At 52.9% G+C, this 20,019-nt stretch overlaps 1 protein-coding gene across 5 annotated transcripts in view; it reads left to right on the top strand.

Annotated features, from left to right (window-relative positions):
* Positions 1-4,334: 4,334 nt before the first annotated feature.
* The window catches only part of CAPN5 (calpain 5), a 63,514-nt gene continuing 47,829 nt past the window's right edge, over positions 4,335-20,019 (top strand). The window contains exons 1-2 of one of the 5 annotated variants that reach the window (XM_075140304.1): positions 4,335-4,536; positions 7,044-7,170. The gene's annotated coding sequence lies outside the window, so the exon portion shown is untranslated. Of the gene's footprint in view, positions 4,537-7,043; positions 7,171-8,521; positions 8,610-8,728; positions 9,170-20,019 lie in introns of those variants that run through there. The other 4 variants (XM_075140302.1, XM_075140301.1, XM_075140303.1 and 1 more) reach the window with 4 other exon arrangements.

The following is a 20,019-nucleotide window of genomic DNA, read 5'->3' as shown; positions in this document are numbered from 1 at the left end:
TGACAGAGGGGGGAAAAAAAACCCTGTAATTTTCTTGTCTCTGGGGTGAAGAAGAGAATCAGCAGGAAAATTGCCTAAAAAGCTCTTGGCAGGACAGTTGCGAGTCAGCATTTGTTAGGGCGGCTTCTGACCTGTCATAAATAAAGAGCAGCTGAGAGGACAGCGGTGCCGTTTGCTCCTTTCCTTCCTCTCTAATCCAGGGAATGTAGGATTGCTGGCAACCCGCTTGTTTTCCAAACCATCTTGCTTCTCCCTGTGGAAAACCCCATGGAAAAATCAAGGTCATCGACTGAGCTCCTATAACGCTGTCTGCTCCCGAGCAGAGGTGCATCCCTGCCAAAGCAGCTGAGCCCTGGTCCTCTCCAGCTTGGGTGGTCATGGCTGAATCATGACCAAAGTCCTGGAGGGTTTGTGGCCAGGAGATGGGATTGACTTCCGAGCGCTCCAGTGCTGCTTGTGTCATGAGAAACCCTGGCAAGGTGGGAGCTCTCGGCCACCGCTTTTATATGCTGATGTCTCAGGGCTTTGGCAGAGGGCAGCACCCGTAGGTTGTTACTCACCGACCCCCACCTGGTCCTGGCATCCCGTTGGGGTTTCAGGAAAGATTTTGTTCTTTTCAGTTAAGGAGGAACATAAGGGACATGGTGCTGGGAGTTGTTATCTCCTTGTTTTCTATGATAGTCCAGCCCCTGTACTGGGCACTGGTGAGGCCGCACCTCGAATCCTGTGTTCAGTTTTGGGCCCCTCACTACAAGAAGGACATGGAGGTGCTGGAGCGTGTCCAGAGGAGGGCAACGAAGCTGGTGAAGGGCCTGGAGCACAAGTCTGATGAGGAGCGGCTGAGGGAACTGGGGTTGTTTAGCCTGGAGAAGAGGAGGCTGAGGGGAGACCTCATCGCGCTCTACAACTACCTGAAAGGAGGTTGTAGCGAGGTGGGGGTTGGTCTCTTCTCCCAAGTAACAAGCGATAGGACAAGAGGAAATGGCCTCAAGTTGCGCCAAGGGAGGTTTAGATTGGACATTAGGAGAAATTTCTTTACCAAAAGAGTGGTCAGGCCTTGGAACAGGCTGCCCAGGGAAGTGGTGGAGTCCCCATCCCTGGAGGTATTTAAAAGACGTGTAGATGAGGCGCTTAGGGACATGGTGTAGTGGGCATGGTGGTGTTGGGTTGATGATTGGACTCGATGATCTTAGAGGTCTTTTCCAACCTTAATGATTCTGTGAAAAGGATGGATGGCAGGTAAGATGGAGGAGTACTATTGGCTGTTACTCAGTTCTCTGCTATTCCTAGGTCCATCATTTATGTCTGGAAGCCTTGAAAATTTGAGGGTTTCTCTGCTCTGTTGTGACAATGGGTTCAGGCTCTTCAAAAGCCCAGGAATAGAGGGGCCATGTCACACTCCTGGAGCCCAGAAGGAATTATGGTGGGTTAAGAGGGTGGGAAATGCTCACATCTGCATCCTCCAAGCTGCCCTTTAGGTGCTATCTCCCCATTCTGCACAGCAGTTTAGCTGTTCAGCCACCCGGCTGCAAACCCAGCTGGGGTTTAGCCAGGACGCTTGCCCCAACCTCATCTCCTTAAGTGCAGATTACCCCCAAGTGCTGCAGGGCTGGGCTGGCACGTTTGAGTTTTAATGTTGTAGCACATCCCTAAACCAGGCTTTGCAACACCATTTTTTTTTCAGCGCTTGGGCATTTTCATCTGAAGCTGCTTATTCATAAGCAGGCGAGTAGTTGCGTAGGAGAGCAGGTCGATGCGGGGTAGGAGAGCAGGTCGATGCGGGGTAGAGCAGGTCAATGCGGGGTAGAAAAGCTGTTAGAGTAAGCCCAGCTCTCCTCTAATTACGTACTGCTGAGCAAAAGGCTGCTCAGCCAGCCCAGGGACTGGGGACCTGAGCCCCATTTCCCAACACTTGTGTCACCTGGCGTCACCCCCGAGGAGGAGGGTTCAAGGAGGATTCAGGATAGAGAAGAGTAAATGCTCAAGCAGCCCCGTGCTGCCAGAGCTTGATTTGTGATATCTTCTGTAGATATAATCATGGATAACCTTTCCTCTGCTGATTTACCGTGCTGGCTTTTCAGGGGAAGGCCAATCTCTCAGCATCTCTCCGGGCCACAGTTCCCACCCTGATCTCAGCTGCAACATCAACGCTCTCCTCCATTATAAACCCCGATGTCGCGTTTTCATTCTTCTTCAAGCAAGCTTCTTGCTGGTTGACTTTTGTCTTGCTTAATAGCAGCCGGCCCATTAAAAAGCTGCCTGATTTGTGACTGTGCAGAAGTAAGCGCTGATACAGACAATTAAGTGGAGAATTTAATGGTATGGATTTCCCAGCAGAGTTATCAATTAGCGCGAGCTGTTTGCCAGCCAACTGCTGTGCGGATCACGGCGCGGGCGCATCCCAAACCGCGGCTGATGCGTTCGCCAGGCAGCAAGGCAGAGGGTGGGTTTTGTCAGGCCTTATGGTTTCCACCTCTCATTTTATGAAGAAATAGGGGAAAAATGGGCCTTTTGATGATGAAAGGTTATTGATATGGACCTTTGGATGGAAAGGTCTCTTCTGGCCAGGTACTGCTATCATTAAAGACCTGGCTGCCATGATCATGCTGTTCTCCTATGGAAGATCATGCAGCGAGCTACAAGGTGTGGATTTGTTGGCTCCTAGTGACTCCAGGTTATACCTGCCCAGTTTAGTAATTGGTTTTCCTACCTTAGCTGGTCCATGGTAGTGCATAGAGGAGAATGGAAAGGGAGAAGATGCCTGATCTTAGGGAGCAATTAAACTAGGAGGAAAAGAATATTGCAAGGTCTAATAGCTGTAAGAAGACGCTGGTGAAGTTCAAATGGGAAATGAAACACAAGTATTAACAGAAAGGATATGCAGCTCCTGCACCATCTGCCAAGAAAGATGGCAAAATCTCGGTCAAGGGCCTGTCTGCATGAGCGACCAAAGTATCTCAGATGCCTTCTGAGACCTCCACCATTGCTAAGCACTTTCCCAGCCGCTTCTCAAGCATCTTTGTGGAAGGAGCATTACCGAGTTCAGCCCCAAGATGGACTTTGCAAGGGGGAATTCCCTGGCCCATGCCTCACGGGGCTCCACAGGGTCTCCGTGAGCATCACAACGCTGCCTTTCAATAGCCTCAACTTCTCCGTCATGGTCAAGGACAGCAATTTGGCTTCTCATCCAAGAGCTGCTTCTGCCAAAGAACAAGAGGAGTTGCTATAGTTTCCCTTTTCGTTATCAACCGATGGTCCTTTGGTCACAATGACCCCCATAAATAAAACAGCTAATTAACGCCCTTCTCCTCCCACCAGTGATTGACTATGACCTTGAATGACCTTGCTTAATTTAACTTTCTCAACCAGCTATTTTTGACAGCGAATAATTTAGCATCCTTGTGACCCCAGTCTTGTCTCTCTCCTGCCAACTGGCTCTGCAGTTTAAATGAACAGCAATAAATAAATACATATCTGCAGAGGGACCTAAATGACTCCCATTACTGGAGCATCTGAAGGCCTGCTTAAATAAATCAAGTGAGTAGGAGATTATGCTGCAATCATGTGGAGAGGCAAAGGAGAGAATACATTACTGGTATTCCAGCGGCTGCAACCGGGGCAAACAACTTTGTAAAATTGAGAAAAATGCTGTTTAATTCATGTGCAGATGGACCACCGGAGGAATCGTAGCAGGCTCATTTCTTGGTCTCTTCAAAGAGTAGCAGAAGACTCAAGCTGGTGGGATCAACAGTGCTCAGACCGCTCTCACCAGGCAGCTCCTGCGTTGGGGATGGGGCCGTCGGAGGTTGCTCCCTGCATCTCCATGGCATGAAAATAAGGATATGGGCACCAGCTGCCCACCTGCAGTCGTTTTCTCACTTTTCTCCCCCAAACATGCCTTCGGAGGGGGAGAGCTGGCCTCGCAGGAGCAGGGGTGGCAGGAGTGGGCAGTTCTCCACCGCCCCAGGCAGGCAGACCCTCACCTTGAACCACACCAGGACCAAACCTCACTTTGGGGGTCCCCTGCGTGAGCAAGAACAACAAATTATTCCCAGGAGGGAGGAAAACCTCCCTAAGTCATCCGCTTTGAAATCCCAGAAGGAACAATGAAATCCCGTTTGTTGGAGGAATCGCCGGCTGCAATTTTCCTCCTCCACTTTGCCTTTTACCTTATTCCTACTTATTTTCGGGGTCCAGTTTTAAAGCGCCATTATTTCTTCCTTCCCCCCGGCGCAGCCCTCGCGTCACCCCCGTCACCGCGGCCTCATTTGTTATCACGCTGAGGAGCAACGAAGCGTCGTTATAAATCGTATTTACATAATTTTCCTTCCCCTGCTGAGGCTGAAATCGAAAATGCAACTAAGTTAATCGGCGAGATCTGGGCCTGCGACGAGAGCGGGCTCGGGCTCCATGTCCCCGTGGGGAGATGGGAGCGGCTGGGGACCCGCTCGCCGCCTTAATTCAGCGGAGGAGATTTTCCCTAACGTTTTCCAGCCGGTTAACAAGCCGGGCTCACGCTGCTGATTCGTCTCAAGGGTGAGCCCATTTTCTCTGGTTTTTCATTTTTACTTCTTCCTCTTTTTAATCCCTTCGTCCGGCGCCGCACGGCATCGCCCATCACCCCCGTGGATGACAAACTGCCCCCCGGTCCCCACGTCCCCTTAGCAGCGTTGGGGTCAAATAGGTGAAACAGTACGATAGGAATTCACCTATTTACCTCCGTTGCTGTTAAAGCAAGCCCACGGTGGCTAACTGGGCAGGAGGTGTCTGTAGTGGTGGGAGGAATGATGGATGATGATATTAATTAATTAACAGTGATGGAATGTCTCCCCATTTAAGCACATTGCAAATCAAAATGGGCTTTATGCTCTCCCTGCCCTCCCGGGGAGCAGCACCAGCAGCATCCATCCCTGCCCTAGCCTGCCTGGTAGCTGGTTTTAGGGCCATTCCTGATGATTTGGGGGTTGGAGACCTGTGTAGGATCTACTTTTCTCCTTTACAAACATTCAGAAACTTGAGGGTTTGTCTTCCCCCCCCCCCCCCCCCCGTTTTTTTTTGGTCTTTGCCATTTGCTGCTGGGGTTTCCCACCACGGTTAGGGCGATGGTTCAGCACTGCGCATGGCCGGGCTCCGGACCTAATACGGGGTCCTAAATATGGGGTCCTAAAACCCTGTGGGTTTTAGGGTTGGTTTTTTTTTTGGCGATTTTTGATGAGGGGAGAGAAGAGGGGTGCGTGAAACAGGACTCTTGCACTGACCTGGTTTTGAGCACAGCAGCCCCGAGATCCGTGGGGGAGAGGGGAAAACAAGCAAAGAGAAGGAATCATAGAATCATAGAATCATAGAATCATAGAATCATACAGGTTGGAAAAGACCTCTAAGATCATCGTGTCCAACCGTCAACCCAACACCACCATGCCCACTACACCATGTCCCTAAGGGCCTCATCTACACGTCTTTTAAATACCTCCAGGGATGGTGACTCCACCACTTCCCTGGGCAGCCTGTTCCAAGGCCTGACCACTCTTTCAGGAAAGAAATTTTTCCTAATGTTCAATCTAAACCTCCCTTGGCGCAACTTGAGGCCATTTCCTCTCGTCCTATCACTTGTTACTTGGCAGAAGAGACCAACACCCACCTCGCTACAACCTCCTTTCAGGTAGTTGTAGAGCGCGATGAGGTCTCCCCTCAGCCTCCTCTTCTCCAGGCTAAACACCCCCAGTTCCCTCAGCCGCTCCTCATAAGACTTGTGCTCCAGGCCCTTCACCAGCTTCGTTGCCCTTCTCTGGACGCGCTCCAGCACCTCCATGTCCTTCTTGTAGTGAGGGGCCCAAAACTGAACACAGGATTCGAGGTGCGGCCTCACCAGTGCCGAGTACAGGGGCACGATCACCTCCCTGCTCCTGCTGGCCACACTATTTCTGATACAGGCCAGGATGCCGTTGGCCTTCTTGGCCACCTGAGCACACTGCCGGCTCATGTTCAGCCGGCTGTCGACCAACACCCCCACGTCCTTTTCCTCCGGGCAGCTTTCCAGCCACTCTTCCCCAAGCTGTAGCGTTGCCTGGGGTTGTTGTGGCCGAAGTGCAGGACCCGGCACTTGGCCTTGTTGAACCTCATACATTGGCCTCAGCCCATCGATCCAGCCTGTCCAGGTCCCTCTGCAGAGCCTTCATACCCTCCAGCAGATCAACACTCCCGCCCAGCTTGGTGTCATCTGCAAACTTACTGAGGGAGCACTCGATCCCCTCGTCCAGATCATTGATGAAGATATTGAACAGGACCAGCCCCAAAACTGAGCCCTGGGGAACACCGCTCGTGACCGGCCGCCAACTGGATTTAACTCCGTTGACCACAACTCTCTGGGCCCGGCCGTCCAGCCAGTTTTTTACCCAGCGAAGAGTGCACCTGTCTAGGCCGTGAGCCGCCAGCTTCTCTAGGAGAATGCTGTGGGAGACAGTGTCAAAGGCTTTACTGAAGTCCAAGTAGACCACATCCACTGCCTTTCCCTCATCCACGAGGCGGGTCACCTGGTCATAGAAGGAGATCAGGTTGGTCAAGCAGGACCTGCCTTCCATGAACCCGGGCTGGCTGGGCCTGATCCCCTGGTTGTCCCGGACATGGCTCGTGAGCACCCTCAAAACCAACCGCTCCATGATCTTCCCCGGCACCGAGGTCAGGCTGACCGGTCTGTAGTTCCCCGGATCCTCCTTCCGGCCCTTCTTGTAGATGGGAGTCACATTGGCGAGCCTCCAGTCGTCCGGGACCTCCCCAGTTAACCAGGACTGCTGGTAAATGATGGAGAGCGGCTCGGCAAGCTCCTCCGCCAGCTCCCTCAGAACCCTCGGGTGGATCCCATCCGGCCCCATAGACTTGTGAACATCCAGGACCCTTAGAAAATTACTTTTGCTGCCAAAGAAAGCATTCGTGAAACTACAGATTTTTGGCTTTCCTATTCCTTCAACTAATAAATGAATTAAAATAATTGTAACACAAATATTGCATGAATTGAATAAGTAATGAAATGATCATAAAATTAACAGGAAAATACCAAGAACCTCAATATGAAAAGTCCAGGGGGGTTTCAGGTAATAAGAAACTTGAGGAAATGGCTGGGCCTAGAGGAGGTGAATCACCCACGTGATCCGTGGTGACCACGTACGGCTGCAGGTGACACCGAATTTTATCACCAGAATTTCACTGCATTACTGCAAACGTGGCAAGCAGACGTCTTTAAGCTTTCACTCTGTCGCTGGCGGGCAGCAGCTAACCCTTGGCCTTGATTTTTTTTGTTGTCTAGTTTTGAATGCAAAAAGTTTATTCCCGTCATTTACAAACATTTTCTTTAATTGTTCTTCCCTTGCCATCTCTTTTTGGCCTAATTTACGATAAACCCTGAATACTGCCAATAAAGCTTGTGTGTCAAGTCAGAGCTGCCCGTGACACAGGGTCTGTAAAACCCCACCGGCTCCTTCCCGCTGTGGGGGATGCACTTTTGGGTGGGTCATGTTTATTTTTCCCCTCTCGGCTGTATATTTGTAAGCTGGGAATGTACATTTTCCACTGTGGGGGCACACCTGATGCCCCATCACCAGCCCCATGACACCCATTGCATGTCCACCTCTGTGGATGGGCAGGGGGGGCCAAGCAGCCACCCAGCCTTTGAACTCCCCTCTCCAGTGCCTCAGTTTCCCTCTTGTAAAACAGAAAAGGGGAATAACTTTGGTCTGGGGCTGGAAAACACGTCTCCTTCAACCTCAGTGATCCTGCCCCGCATCATTCCTGAGTGGGGGATGTCCCCTTTGCTCCCAAATCCTGCGACCCCTGATGACTCTCACCTGCACCCTCTATGGGTGATGTCCCAATGCACCCTGGTGCCTGGGTGACCCCGGTGTGCAGCGCTCTGCTGGTGCGTGGTGCTCCAGTTTGCCCAGTTCCCAGTCCTGGTGCCAGGTCCCAGGCAGAGCCAGTGGGACCTTGTCCCAGTATCCAGTGCCAGGGCAATGCTGGTCCCAGTGCTGGTCCAAGTGCCAGTGCCTGGGAAGTCCCAGTGGCTGCTGCCAGTGCCCAGGTGATCCAGGCATTGGTCCCAGTTCCCCGGACCCAGCTGGTGGTGCTGGTGCCTGGGCAGCCCCATTCCCTGTCCCAGTTTCCCATCTGGATGGTGCCAGCTCCCGGTGATGGGCCTGTTTCCCAGTTGATCCCATATCCTGGTGCCTGGGCAATACCCGTCCCAAATCCCGATTCCCAGTGGGGTTCCCAGTTTACCATACTGGTTCCCAGTCTCGGGAGAAGGTCCTGGACCAGTGCCAGCCGGTGCCGCTCCCGTTTCCCACTGCCGGGCGGTGCCAGTCCCTAGTTCCTAGTGACGATCCCAGTTCCCAACGGTGGAACCGATCATTCCCGGTGCCCATTCCCATTCCCGGTGCTGGTTCCCCTTCCCAGTGCCGGTCCCAGCGCAGGCGCGGGGGCGGCGGTCGCTGCCCGCCCCGTCGGGGCGGTGCTTGGCGGGGGTGGGGGGGGGGGGAGGCGAAGCGCTGCGGGCAGCGGCGCGCCCGGAGCGGCGGCACCGGCCACCGGCATCGGGCAACAGCACCGGCAACGGGTAGGTAAGGCGAGCCCCGACCTCGGGGGGAGGGGGGCGGCTTGTCCCCGCATCCCCCCTTCCCCCCTTCCCCTCCCCGCATCCCCCCTTCCCCTCCCCGCTGCTGCTCCCTCCGCGGGGAGGCAGCTCCGCGCCCTGCCCCGGGGGTCCAGGCTCCCCCTCGGGGGATGCTCAGGGCACCTGTGGCTTTGGGAATGGGGGTGTAGCTGCATTGCGGGGGGTGGGGGTGTGTGTGTAAGATTATTTGGGGGCAAAAAAAAAAGCCAAAAGCAGGCACCCGCCTCCTCCCCTGCGCTGCCTGGCGTGGAGCACGTTGCTGCTTTTGCCTTTAGGGAGCGCCGGCGTGAGGTCTAGTTTTTGGGGATGCTGGAAGTTGGGGTGCTCGGGGCCGGCGCATCTGAAAGTCGCGCCCGAGATGGTTAAAACCCCACAGCTGCTCCCAGGCCGGGTTGTTTCTGCTGGCGGAGCCAAGCTGGACAGAAACTTTCAGCAGCGAGGCCTCGCAGAGACCGGCGCTGGCTGGAGAGCAGGATTTCTGAGCCGGGAAAAAGTCCTGAGGTTTCGGTATTGTTCTTTGTTCTATTTTTTGGGGACAAACCCAAGGGCTTTTAGTAAGTTGCACAAAATGCAACGTGAGGGAGAGCTCCTGCCCTCGGGGTGGGCCAGGCTGCTGCTGGGGCGCAGCAGACTGATGTCTTTTTGGGTTTCAAGGCAGAGATACGAATCTGGATTTCCTGTATCCCAGGGGTGGGAGGCACCATCCTTTTCTCCCTTTCTTCCTGCCCCGAAAAATGTTATTTTGAACCTGAGAAACCAGCTTGGTGCTTTCTAGTGGAGGGTGTCCCATCAGAAGTGACTCTGGTCCTCTGTCCCTCGCCTCCCGCTCCGGTAGCTGCCAGGTGAGCCCGGGCTGCTCGCCTGACCCTGCAGATCCACCCGCGTGCGATGCTTGGATTTATTACCAATTATTTATTACCAATTACCATTACGTTTCTGCCTGGGTGCTGCGTTAGCTCTGAGCTTGGTGGGGAGTGCGGGCAGATGTGGCGAAAGGAGATGAAAGCAGGGCAGCGAGCACGGCGGGGAGCGGGGGATGCTGTTAAATCCTCAGCTGCTTTTCTTGCTGCATCCAGCAAGGACCGTGCTGCAGACTTTCCCCAGGGCGCCTTTCATTTCCATCCACTCTCACATCTTTCAGGGCTCAGATCCCCCTCCCAGGCTCAGCCTGGTGTCCAGGTGTGCTGAACTGGTGTTATACTGGGGTGAGGGCAACACAGAGTCCCTGCAGCTGTATCTCCCACCCCACACCCTGCACATGGGTGGTGGGTAGCCCAAGGCAGATGCAGAGAGCCTGGCTAACCGTGCTGCTCGGGGTGAATTGAGGAGGGGCAAGCTTAGGGATGCAGGCGAGAACAGGTATCACTCGTTGGGAGCATCCTTGGGGCTGCAAGAAGCGGGGAGGGGGAAAAGCAGCGGAGCCAGGCATGGATGGAGGAGCCGGGGCCTGATCCGGGTGCTCACCACTTAGCTCCCGCTCAGTGCAATGTCACATCTGTCCTGCTGGTGCCATCTATTTCCCCCCTGCCCTTCCCAGGAACATAGGCTGCCTCCTACTTATTTAAGTAATTCTATAACGCGAATTGCCTGGGGCGCCGCTCCAGCCCATGAGCCAGGCAGCAGGGTTGTAAAACCCAAGAGGGATTGATGGATGCTCTTTGAGAGACCTTCCACCCTTGGGAGCTGGATGAGAGGTCTAAATCCCCCCCTGCAATGGGTGCGTGTGTACAAACGCTGCTGCGTGCGTGGGAGCCGGCTTACTTGGTGTCTGGCGCTTGCCAGGAACGGTGCGCCAGAATTGGTTGGGAAAAACTTTCTCGTTGGCAGCAGAGTGGAGGATCAAGGCCTTAGCGAAAGGCAAAGCAGGTTTTGAGGAAGGCAACGGGGCTTGCTGTAGCAGGCCCTGCTCAGAATAGAAATCAAGCCCCTTTGTCATGTCCTAGGGACACTCTGTGTGACACGCAGAAGCAATAATCCTGTCTGCAAAGCGGTGACACATAAAAAAGGGGCAAAGTGACATGACCAAGGCACTCGGGAGGTTCGTGGCAGAGTCAAGTTCCACCCTGCTCTCTGCCACCAGCCCCCCATCCTTGCCTGTTCTGGTAAGAAATGACTTAGGTGGGGTTTTGACATGGCCACGAGCCCAGCAAAATCCCTGCTCGGCTGCTGTCTCCCCCGCAGCGTTGTCTGTTCAAGGGAGCTCTTTCAGCTGGTGATGGATGCCCATGGAGAACTACCGTGGGCATCCTCAAGCTCCTGGGGTGGAGGGAGGTGGAAACCCAGGACTGTTACCAAAGGGGGCTGTGCTGGACCGACCTGTAGCTTTGTTCTCATTTTTAGGCAAAGGAGATCCTCCAGGTCTCCTTTATCTGGACTTGACGGGGTTTCACACACTTAGTGCATGTGGGAGTATGTCAGTGGAGAAGACTTCTGCCGGGGGGCTGGGGGAGGTGGCAAAGGGCACTGCTGGGCAGATTAACCCCACGCAGGAGAGCTTAAATCTGCTTTAAAGCCTTTAAGGGAAGATCTCATTTTTCATGCCAAGATTCGCCTGCAAAACCAAGCCGAGAGGCACCGTCCTTACGGGGCGGATGAGATGCTTGGCCAGAGGGAACCGGCTGACCTCGAGGATGAGTTGCAGGGTGTGGGGATGTCCCCTAGGACATATATCAGGCCATACAGTGAGGTGCTGTGTGGCTGGGCTTTGTGCTACGTTTAGAATCCCGTTGAGATGGCAGAGGTTGGGGCTTTGGGGCTGGTTTGGTCCCCGGGTGCCTCTGGGAGGGTTGTAAAAAGGTGAGGGGAACTAGGCAAAGGGTGTTGGTGGGACAAGGGTACGGAAGGGTTAACGTGGAAGAACCAGGCTCTGAGATCTGCTGCTTGAGAGGGATTAACTCAGCCTGGAGCAGGTGCAGGGAAACAGGGCTGTGAGGCTGATCAGAGGGATGGAGAGCTATTATACGGGAGGCTATAAAAGCCCAGCGAAACAAAAGCGGAGAGGAGATGTGCTTGCTGCCTATAAATACACCCAAGGGGTGAACACCAGGGAGGCAGAAGAGCTATTTAAACTGGAGGAGAGTGTTGGTGTGGGGACAAATGGGTGTGAATTCATTCAGTTTAGCTTGGGAGGCTTATCTAGAGGCTGTGGAACTGCATCCCATCGGAGGAGGGTAAGAGAGTGTTAATTAGGGCACATCACCTCTCTTCTTAGGTGCTTGACTGTGATAAAAAGAGGATTTGGGGCTTGTCGAGGTAGGAGGCAAGGACTGTCTGGTCCAGACACCTTGTCCTGGAATCTCCTTTGGGAAGGGCTGTCTTCGCCAAGCGGGTCTCTCCACCAGACCAGGCGTGAAGCAGATGAAGCCCAGCCATGTCACCGAGATAATTTTTTGACTTTGATTATGCCTCAAAGAAAAAAAAGAAATCCAGCTCTCCCTTCCCTGGTTGCAGCACAGATTAACAACAAAGCATTGATGCTTTAAGAAGGCTTTGGATCTGATCCCAAGAGGAGATTTAGACCGCGTTTGTGCTGGGGTATGATGATACTAAGAACGGGTGCATCCTCTAAATCTGCTCACGCTTGTGCATTTGTTACCGGATAATTTTGGCTGGTCCAGAGGTGCCCAGACCCCTCTCCTAACGCTTCCCCCAAGCAGGGCAGCAGCAGGTTACTACGTGGAGAATGAGAAAGATGCAGCTGTGCCTTGAAGGCTGGGATGAGGCACTCTCCCTCCTCCTCCTCACTAGCCTTTAGAGGTGTCAACTCCTTTCTCTGCAGATGTCCAGAGGTGAAACCTCCTCCATACTTGCAGGAGGGTTTCAGCCCATAGAGAGGTGTCTATCGTCCTTTGCTCATGCCCTGGTGTCGTGGGACACACTCGAGTACCGTTTGTTTGCTGATGTCTTCATGCCTGAGCCTTCACCTGCTCTTCTGAGCTGCTTGTGGAGCACAAAGGCTCAACGATGGGCTTGCTTGGACCTGCTTCAGGCCAGGCGGTGGTCCTCCATCTCCCGGCCCCGTGGGCGGCATCGTGGATGGGGAATGAGGTACGGCGATTACTCCGGCTCTGCTCACTTCCAGTTGATTACCCGGGGAGAATGGGCCAGGCTCTGGGCAGTGCAGAAAATGGACACGGACCCATTGGCTTCATGGGGGCTGCTTTTTTCACCACTCGAACATCTGTCTGGCTGCAACATTAACCCTTCCCCTGCTCTCAGCTCTTCCCTTTGCACCATGGAGCCTCCTCATGCTCGTGCCTTAATATAGGGGTAACTTCTTGAGGTCATGGTGGGAATAGGAATGGTTGCCATTGAGTTTTTCATCCCCTCTGGAGAAAAAAATCCTTTCTGCTCCGCACTCTGCGGCCAGGGAGGCTTCAACAGCTTTTGCCTTTCTGCATGATGCATTAGTTTTCAGCCAATATTGCAGATCTTCATGCTTTGGGGATCCTCCTGCGCTGGAGACGTGACGGTTGATACCCCTGCAAAGCCGTGCTGGGAGCCCGCGGGGTTTGCAGCAGAGAACCGGCTCCTTTGGGCCTGATCCAGCCCTTCAGAGGGGGCTGGACTGAGCTCCTCACCCCCTGCCTGCTCGCGTAGGCAGCTTTCATGTACTCTAGGAGGTATGTCCCAATTCAACAAGGTTTTGATGCATTTTACCTTAAAATACTTTTCCGGCACAGAAAAGCGCTCCCTGCCCCTTGGTTTGCCCTTGTGCAAAAATGATCAGTTTTAATCCTCCTGCCGTCCATCTGAGCATCATCTCTGCTCTCTCTGTGATTTCAATCGGTCGTGGACGTAGGTTAAGGGGAGAGGGGACTGTAAAGCACCCCAACCAGCTTAACGCTGGGAGGCTGGAAAACCTTAATGGGGAGCTCTGAAATGAGACGTGGGAGAGGGTTTCTTCTCCCCACCCTGCAGGTACCTCCTTAGCTTATCGGGCAAATCATCTCCCTGGCTGGCTGGAGCTCATCCTCGGATGAGGGAGGCTGCAGCCCTGTTCTATTGCTTCGAGGTTTAACCTGTAATCTGGCCATAACGGATCAAATACGGCTGCAGCAGCCCAGGGCAGGGCTTCGCTTTGACCATCGGGGAAAGGGACACGTCATATTGCTTTCTCCGGAGTTACAACATGACGGGCAGCAGGTCTCTCTGATCATCGGATGATCAGAGGCTCCAGCTTTGCTCCTGCCTGGCCTTTCCTTAAACCAAGATGCTTTTCCCCCCACTGCGTTTTTGTTGTTGTTCCTGTGTTTTGTTTTTTGTTCTATGTCCAGATAATTCATACAGTGAATTCCCTGGGTGAGAAAACACACCCCTCCCTTGCAGTGAGCACCCTCTGTCCCAGCTTACATTTGCATTTCTACTGGTTTGAGGTTCCCTGGCTCACTGGTGCAGGATGCAGATGGCTCTGGTTGACTCCATCCCTTTCCAGCCCGTCCCGAGTTGTTCCACCATTGCCCCCCTTCCCCTTATAAAGAAGAAGGAAACACGCCTGTTTGTTGCTCAGAGTTTGGAGTTTTATTTTTTGCAAGCCACACCCTGGTAAGCAAGAGCTTCCTACAAAGTATTTGCACGCTTGCCGCTCCAAAAACCTTGCAGAGCTGGTCCTACCAGTTGTCTGAGCATGTGTAAATACTGTAAAGATTGCTCCGGGATGATTAAGGGAGGTGATTTCTCTGCTGAACAAAGGGAAGTTCTTGCATTGGTAAAAGATGCAGCTGCAAATTCTGCTTTTGCATGGAGCCGGGCCACCCGCTGCTGCGTGGGCGTTGCACGGGGATGGTGTCCGTTGCCTGCTTGCCCGACAAGTCTTGCCTTTGCCTGCCTGGCAGGTCTTCATGCAGGAGCAGGAGAGCCGTGATTTATTGCGTCTAACGCGGGGCTGCAGCAGGGTTCTGTCCCACGCGGGGAAGTGAAGCTCTGAGCTCCAGCTCAGGGCTGCTGCAGCATGATATCTAAAGAGATATGAGCAAGGATTTCCAGCTGTGGCAGATATTTTTGCTGGAATGAGAGCAGGGGTGATGGATCCTGCTACCGGGCACGGCAGCAGAAGCAAGCACCAGCCGTGCTGGGCTGCGGCAGAGCAAGAGGTCTTCAAAAGAAGAGGAATCCTCACCTGGAAGAAATCTTTTGACCTGGGTGGATGACTGGTTTTTATTCTGTGTGTGTAGGGTCTCTCCTGATGATGCTGCCTGTAATCCCGGCCTCTGGGGGGATGTCCCTGAGGGGCAGTCCTGGGAGGGCGATGCTTTAGAAGAGTCACAGGCAGAAAAGGCTTGTGAAAGACAGGGAGGGAAAAGGAGGTAAAATCAAAAAATGGTAGATCTTGCTGGCCCAGCCTGAAGGTTTTGCAGCCAAGGGGAATGTTCTGAAGTCAGGCAGTACCCAGGTGCGGTTTGGATATTTGCTGTTGTGGCTATGGAATTGATGGGACGTGGGGCTCAGGAAGGGGCTGGCAAGGGGGTTAAGAGCCTGTGAAAGGGGAAAACTGAAAATGGAGGTACCAAGTTGGAGGAGGACAAGGAGCAGAGTGCCTCGGTGCTTTTATTCAGGTCTAGGTCTGGCAAAGAGAAAATACTAAAACTGTTTATTAGCCAAAATTGGGAGATGTTGTCTTGGCAGAGGTTTGAGTCGTGACGTGGGGCCAGGAGTTGTAGGGTTGGGACAAAGTTTGGTGTGTGGAGCCTGATGTCAGAGCCTTCGTTGGCTGAAATTGCAGGTGATGTTTGGGTCCTGCTCGGTTTGAACAGGAGCAGGTCAAGGGACACATTTCTGGTGTGGCCAGGAGTCTCTCAAGAGGAGACCTGAAGGACTTGGTCGTATCTCCAGGTCTCCAAGAGGACAAAGTTTTGGGTTCTGCCTGCACCAAGGGGTGAAGGTGAGGGAGAGAGAAGAAACCCGTAGCCCTGGGGATGGTCTTGGTGTTATGGTGTGATCCTGATCCTCCAGGAGGGATGATTTGGATCAGCCGGAGGGGCAAACAGCACAGCTAGTCTGGGAGGGACCATCTTGTAGGATCCAGCTGCCTCAATTCAGTCTCCTCCAGAATAGCTGCAGCCCCGTTCTCTTCTGCTCCTTGGGCACGCGTCTCTGTGTCTTTTGAAGTTCAATTGCTTTAATTATCCCAGAGGCTGCAGAAGCTATTGAAGGCAGAGCATTTGCATGGAGATGTGCTGCATTTTATCTGTGCTAATGATGAGTTTCCTGAATGAATTTTCCAATTACCCAAACCTCTTAACGAAGCATCTCTGTGACCCTTAATGCCCAAGAAAAAGGCTCTCTAGACTACCTCAAGCAATGCCCTGTGACTCTTCTGTCCTTCCCTCTAGCCACGTCACAGAGATACAGACCATAATGTTTTTGCCCAGCTGGCAAGAAAACCAGTGTGAGTGTATTGATGTGGTGCAAGGCTTCCAGTGGAGTCAGTGTGACCGGATTTAAAAGAAGCTGGTCCAGACGTTCAATTAGAAGCCCTGAATAAATAATAGAAATACATGTTCGCTCCACTCCTACAAAGATAGCATCCTTTTGTTTTCTTTTTTTTTTTTTTTAACCAACGGTGATCAAAATGGATGCTGAGAAGGTCACAGCACTCCTGTAACCTCGTGGGGTGGGTGGTCTGCGTTCAATGCGATGCACGTGTGGGGTGACAGCCCTCTTGGGATAAGCAAGGGCCATGTGGCCGGATGACCAGAGATGGAGGTGGCTCTATTCTGCATGCACGACTCTGTTTTTCCTAAGCTGTATTGCTCCAATGCCTGAAAACCTGCTCTGTGTGAGCAATGCCATGTTTGAACCTAGACCTTGCGAGGTGAGACCAGCCCCACGTCCCCGTGCTACTCCATCCCGGTTTGGGTTGCTGTATATAAACCTGGGGGAGCCTTGGAGAAGGTTCCTGCCGGCAGCAAGGTTTTTTTGGGGAAGCCCCAGGGCTCCTGGGTGAGCTCAGGAGTGCTTCGCTGGTGCTGGTGCTCTGTGCTGCTCCTTGCAATTATTAACCAGGGTCAGGGCTCGTGTGCTGGGGCGTGGAGGGTTAGCGAAGCGATGGCTGTCTCCAGGGGCTGGGCATTGGCAAAGCCCATTAATTCACCTTTCAGTGCTTGTCCTGCAACCTCGGCTGATCTACCAGGGTTTTTAACTCTGCTGTGGCCTGGGGAACAAGCCTACTGTAATGTGTGTCTGCCGCGGTAAGGCTAGCTCAGAGCTTGAAGAGCACCTGGGGATGGGTTGGGGGATACCCAGAAGTGAGCTTCTATGTTCTCCCCAAACCATGAGTGGGTTGGGGTGAGCTGGACCCAGAGTGGCAAATATCTTCAGCTCCTCGGCCGAGGCTGGCAGCTTGGTGGCACGTTAGCCTCCCTCTTCCCACTGCTTTTGGGTCTGCCCTTCTGTCGTCTCCTTTGGCTTTTCTTCCACCCCTGTCCCTGCTAGTCCTGCGTCTTTCCAGCCTCCTGCATTTCCCAGTCCAGTGGGGGATGCTGCCACCAGCTTTGCTTTGAGTCTGTCTCTCCTGCCTGTGCCAGGATGCCTGGTCCCATCTGACCTTAACGTCTGTGTTGAGCAGAAGGGCCGGTCTGGCTGGTGCCACAAACGCATTTTGTGTGCAGTGCTCTTGCCGGGCAGAGCTTGCCGTCAACGCAGGGTTATTGGGGTGTTTACGGTGCCGGGCTGCCCTTTCTTCCTGCAGCTCCAACACCGACTCTGTTTGCAAAACGGTGACTCATATCTGCAAGGAATGAGGAACTCCCGAGGCCAAAGGCGGCCCGGTGTGAGTTATCCAAGCGAAAGGGAGCTCCTGGCCATCACACCCAACTGACGGGCATCCAGGAATGCCCAGACCCTCCCGTTAACCCCAGCCTTCTCAGGAAAAAACAGATTGAACGCTGCATCTCCATGTAAACCCATCAGTCCTTTCTCAGCGAGGGGCTTGTCGGGGTGCAAGGTGCCAGTGAAAAGGGTGGCAACTGATGCCCCCATCAGTTGCAAACCTCTGAGCTTTGGTTTTGCTTTTTCCTTGCCCGTGGTGTTTGCCTGGTGCTCACGTGGCCCTGTGCCTTGGGGGAGAGCAGGAGAAGGAGACTTGCGCTGACCAGCTGCGTTTCTCCCTGCACCGTCTTATTGCCGTTAAGCAACAAAGGAGCGATGTTCTGGAGGAAAAAAAAAAACAGAGGAAATAAAGAAAGCATGATAAAAATCGCCGTGCGTTGCTGGAAACAGCCTCCAAATGTGACAACTTATCTTCGGTTGATTTTGTGCAGACGTTGCCAGCCAAGCTTGCTTTGGTGATACAGAGTCACTTGCACTCGTTTTCTGCTAGGATGAGTGACCCTGGCCCCTTCCCTGGCTGTGCTGCAAATGCACTTTTTAATGAAAGATGACTTTTTTTCTTGAGGTTTTTGCAGTAATAGCCAACTGTTAGACAGTACCTTTATAGGTCTCGGAGTGCTTTGCAGAAGGGACCAGGATCCCTGCAGATGGAGAGTGGTGCTTTTTCCCACTCCATAGAGGAGGAGGTATCATCAGGGAGCATTTGCCATACTTAGGTGCTTGCAAAAAGCCGTATCGATGCAGTGGGTTTACTCACCCTGAACAGCCCTTAACCCATCAGGACTTTTTTGAGACTAAATCCACTACACCGAGTTTTTGAGGGAGGGCGGCTTGTCCCTGTGTGCATGCACACAAGTTAACCCTCTGGCTGAAAGGTGCTGTGTTCAGGTGTCCGTGTGTCAGACCCCAGCTGTGCTGCAGCAAATCGTTGACAAAAATCGGAGCTTGATATAGATATGGTAAAGAGTAAAATGGTTGTTTCACCTTTAGCCTAGTGGAGTTTTTAGCTCTTAAATGAGAACAGAGATATCACTGGATGAAGGGAAGAGATAAAGGCCAACAAGAGACATTCAGTCTTCCGTTCTTCAGTAGTTTTGTTTCAGCAAGTAACCACTGTAAATGCTCAGTAATATGCATTTTGGCTCAAGCAGCTACTCTGGAAAGACGCCCAACTCTGCTCAGAAACATCTGGAGATGAACTACCTATGACTTCCCACAGGAATTAGCTCCCCTGGTTAACCGCAGTCAATTTGAGAAGAAATGATGTCTTGTTTTCTAATTTTCATCAGTGTGGCTTCACCTTCCAGCCCTTGCGGATGTTGCTAATGCAGGATGCTACGCGGTCCTGCTGGCTCCGGGCCATGCCACATCAAGTCCAAAGCAAAGCTGTGGTAGATGCACAGCTGGGAGCAGGAAAGGGCTTTAGGAATGAAGCTCAGACCTGCTGTGGACCATGTGCTGCTGGTCCTGATGGCCTTTCAATGGACTGTCACTTTGTAACCTGTGACTTGAGGCTTTTTTGTTCATAGAGATGGTGGCCAAGAGGTGTGGAGCGCCTATCTCGTGTTTGGTGTAGGGAGTGATTCATGGTTCAACTGCATCTTCCCTGGGTTCTGGAGAAAGGGTGTTTAGAATCATACAGGTTGGAAAAGACCTCTAAGATCATCGTGTCCAACCGTCAACCCAACACACCATGCCCACTACACCATGTCCCTAATAGAATCATAGAATCATACTGTTTAAAGCTGTCCTTGTGTTGGCAGCGTTTCCTCAAGAGAGCTGGAATTCTGTGTTGGTAGGCGGGAGGGCAACCCCAGTGTTGTCCCATGGCCGTCAATAGAAACACTCAAACTGGAAAAAATGATTTAAATAACATTTTTGGAAAGAGCCGGCTGCTCTGAACACCCTGCTATTAGGCTGCAGTGTTGTAGGTTGCCCCCATAGGACTGCACCTGGTTGGGGCTTGAGCAACCGCATGCCTGGTTCCTACATTGTCTTCTTGGCCGATCCTATGCCTTTGCGATGCGATGTCAAAGATGCCTTGTGCTCAGTGAGAACAGAGCTGGAGAAGACAGGCCAGCAGATCCTGTCCTTTAAGGACAAAGTGTTTTGTCTGATCTAGAGGCAGGCAGCTGTAGGATCTACGAGCAAGGAGCCCTTTGCTCCTGGCTGGGGGTGCAGCCTTGCGATAACGCAAGCGTGGTGAGCCCGTGCCAGCTAGTGGTGGTACAGGAGCCTCCGACCTGGAAGGGAGGGAGAGGAAGCGGTTTGTGGGAGAGGAAGGAAGAGCCTTTCAGCAAGTATTTGGTCCTGGCCAACGCAAGCGCTTTCAATCCTCCCCATTTCGGTGCTCGGAGCCGTAATCGTTACCAGCTGGCAGGAGCTCAAACGCCTGGACGATGCTGGAGGTGGAAAGGGGGAGTCCACAACACCCCTGAGTCATACGTCTGGCTCCTTCCTCGAATAAAATAGTTTCCTGTTTAACTCCTTCGTGGCTGGTCTGAGGTTGGGCTCAGACCTCTGTTTCC

Source organism: Calonectris borealis, chromosome 1 (assembly GCF_964195595.1).
Source record: "Calonectris borealis chromosome 1, bCalBor7.hap1.2, whole genome shotgun sequence".
NCBI lineage: Eukaryota > Metazoa > Chordata > Aves > Procellariiformes > Procellariidae > Calonectris > Calonectris borealis.
The sequence above is the reverse complement of the archived record's forward strand: the minus strand, read 5'-3'. Positions and strand labels throughout refer to the sequence as shown.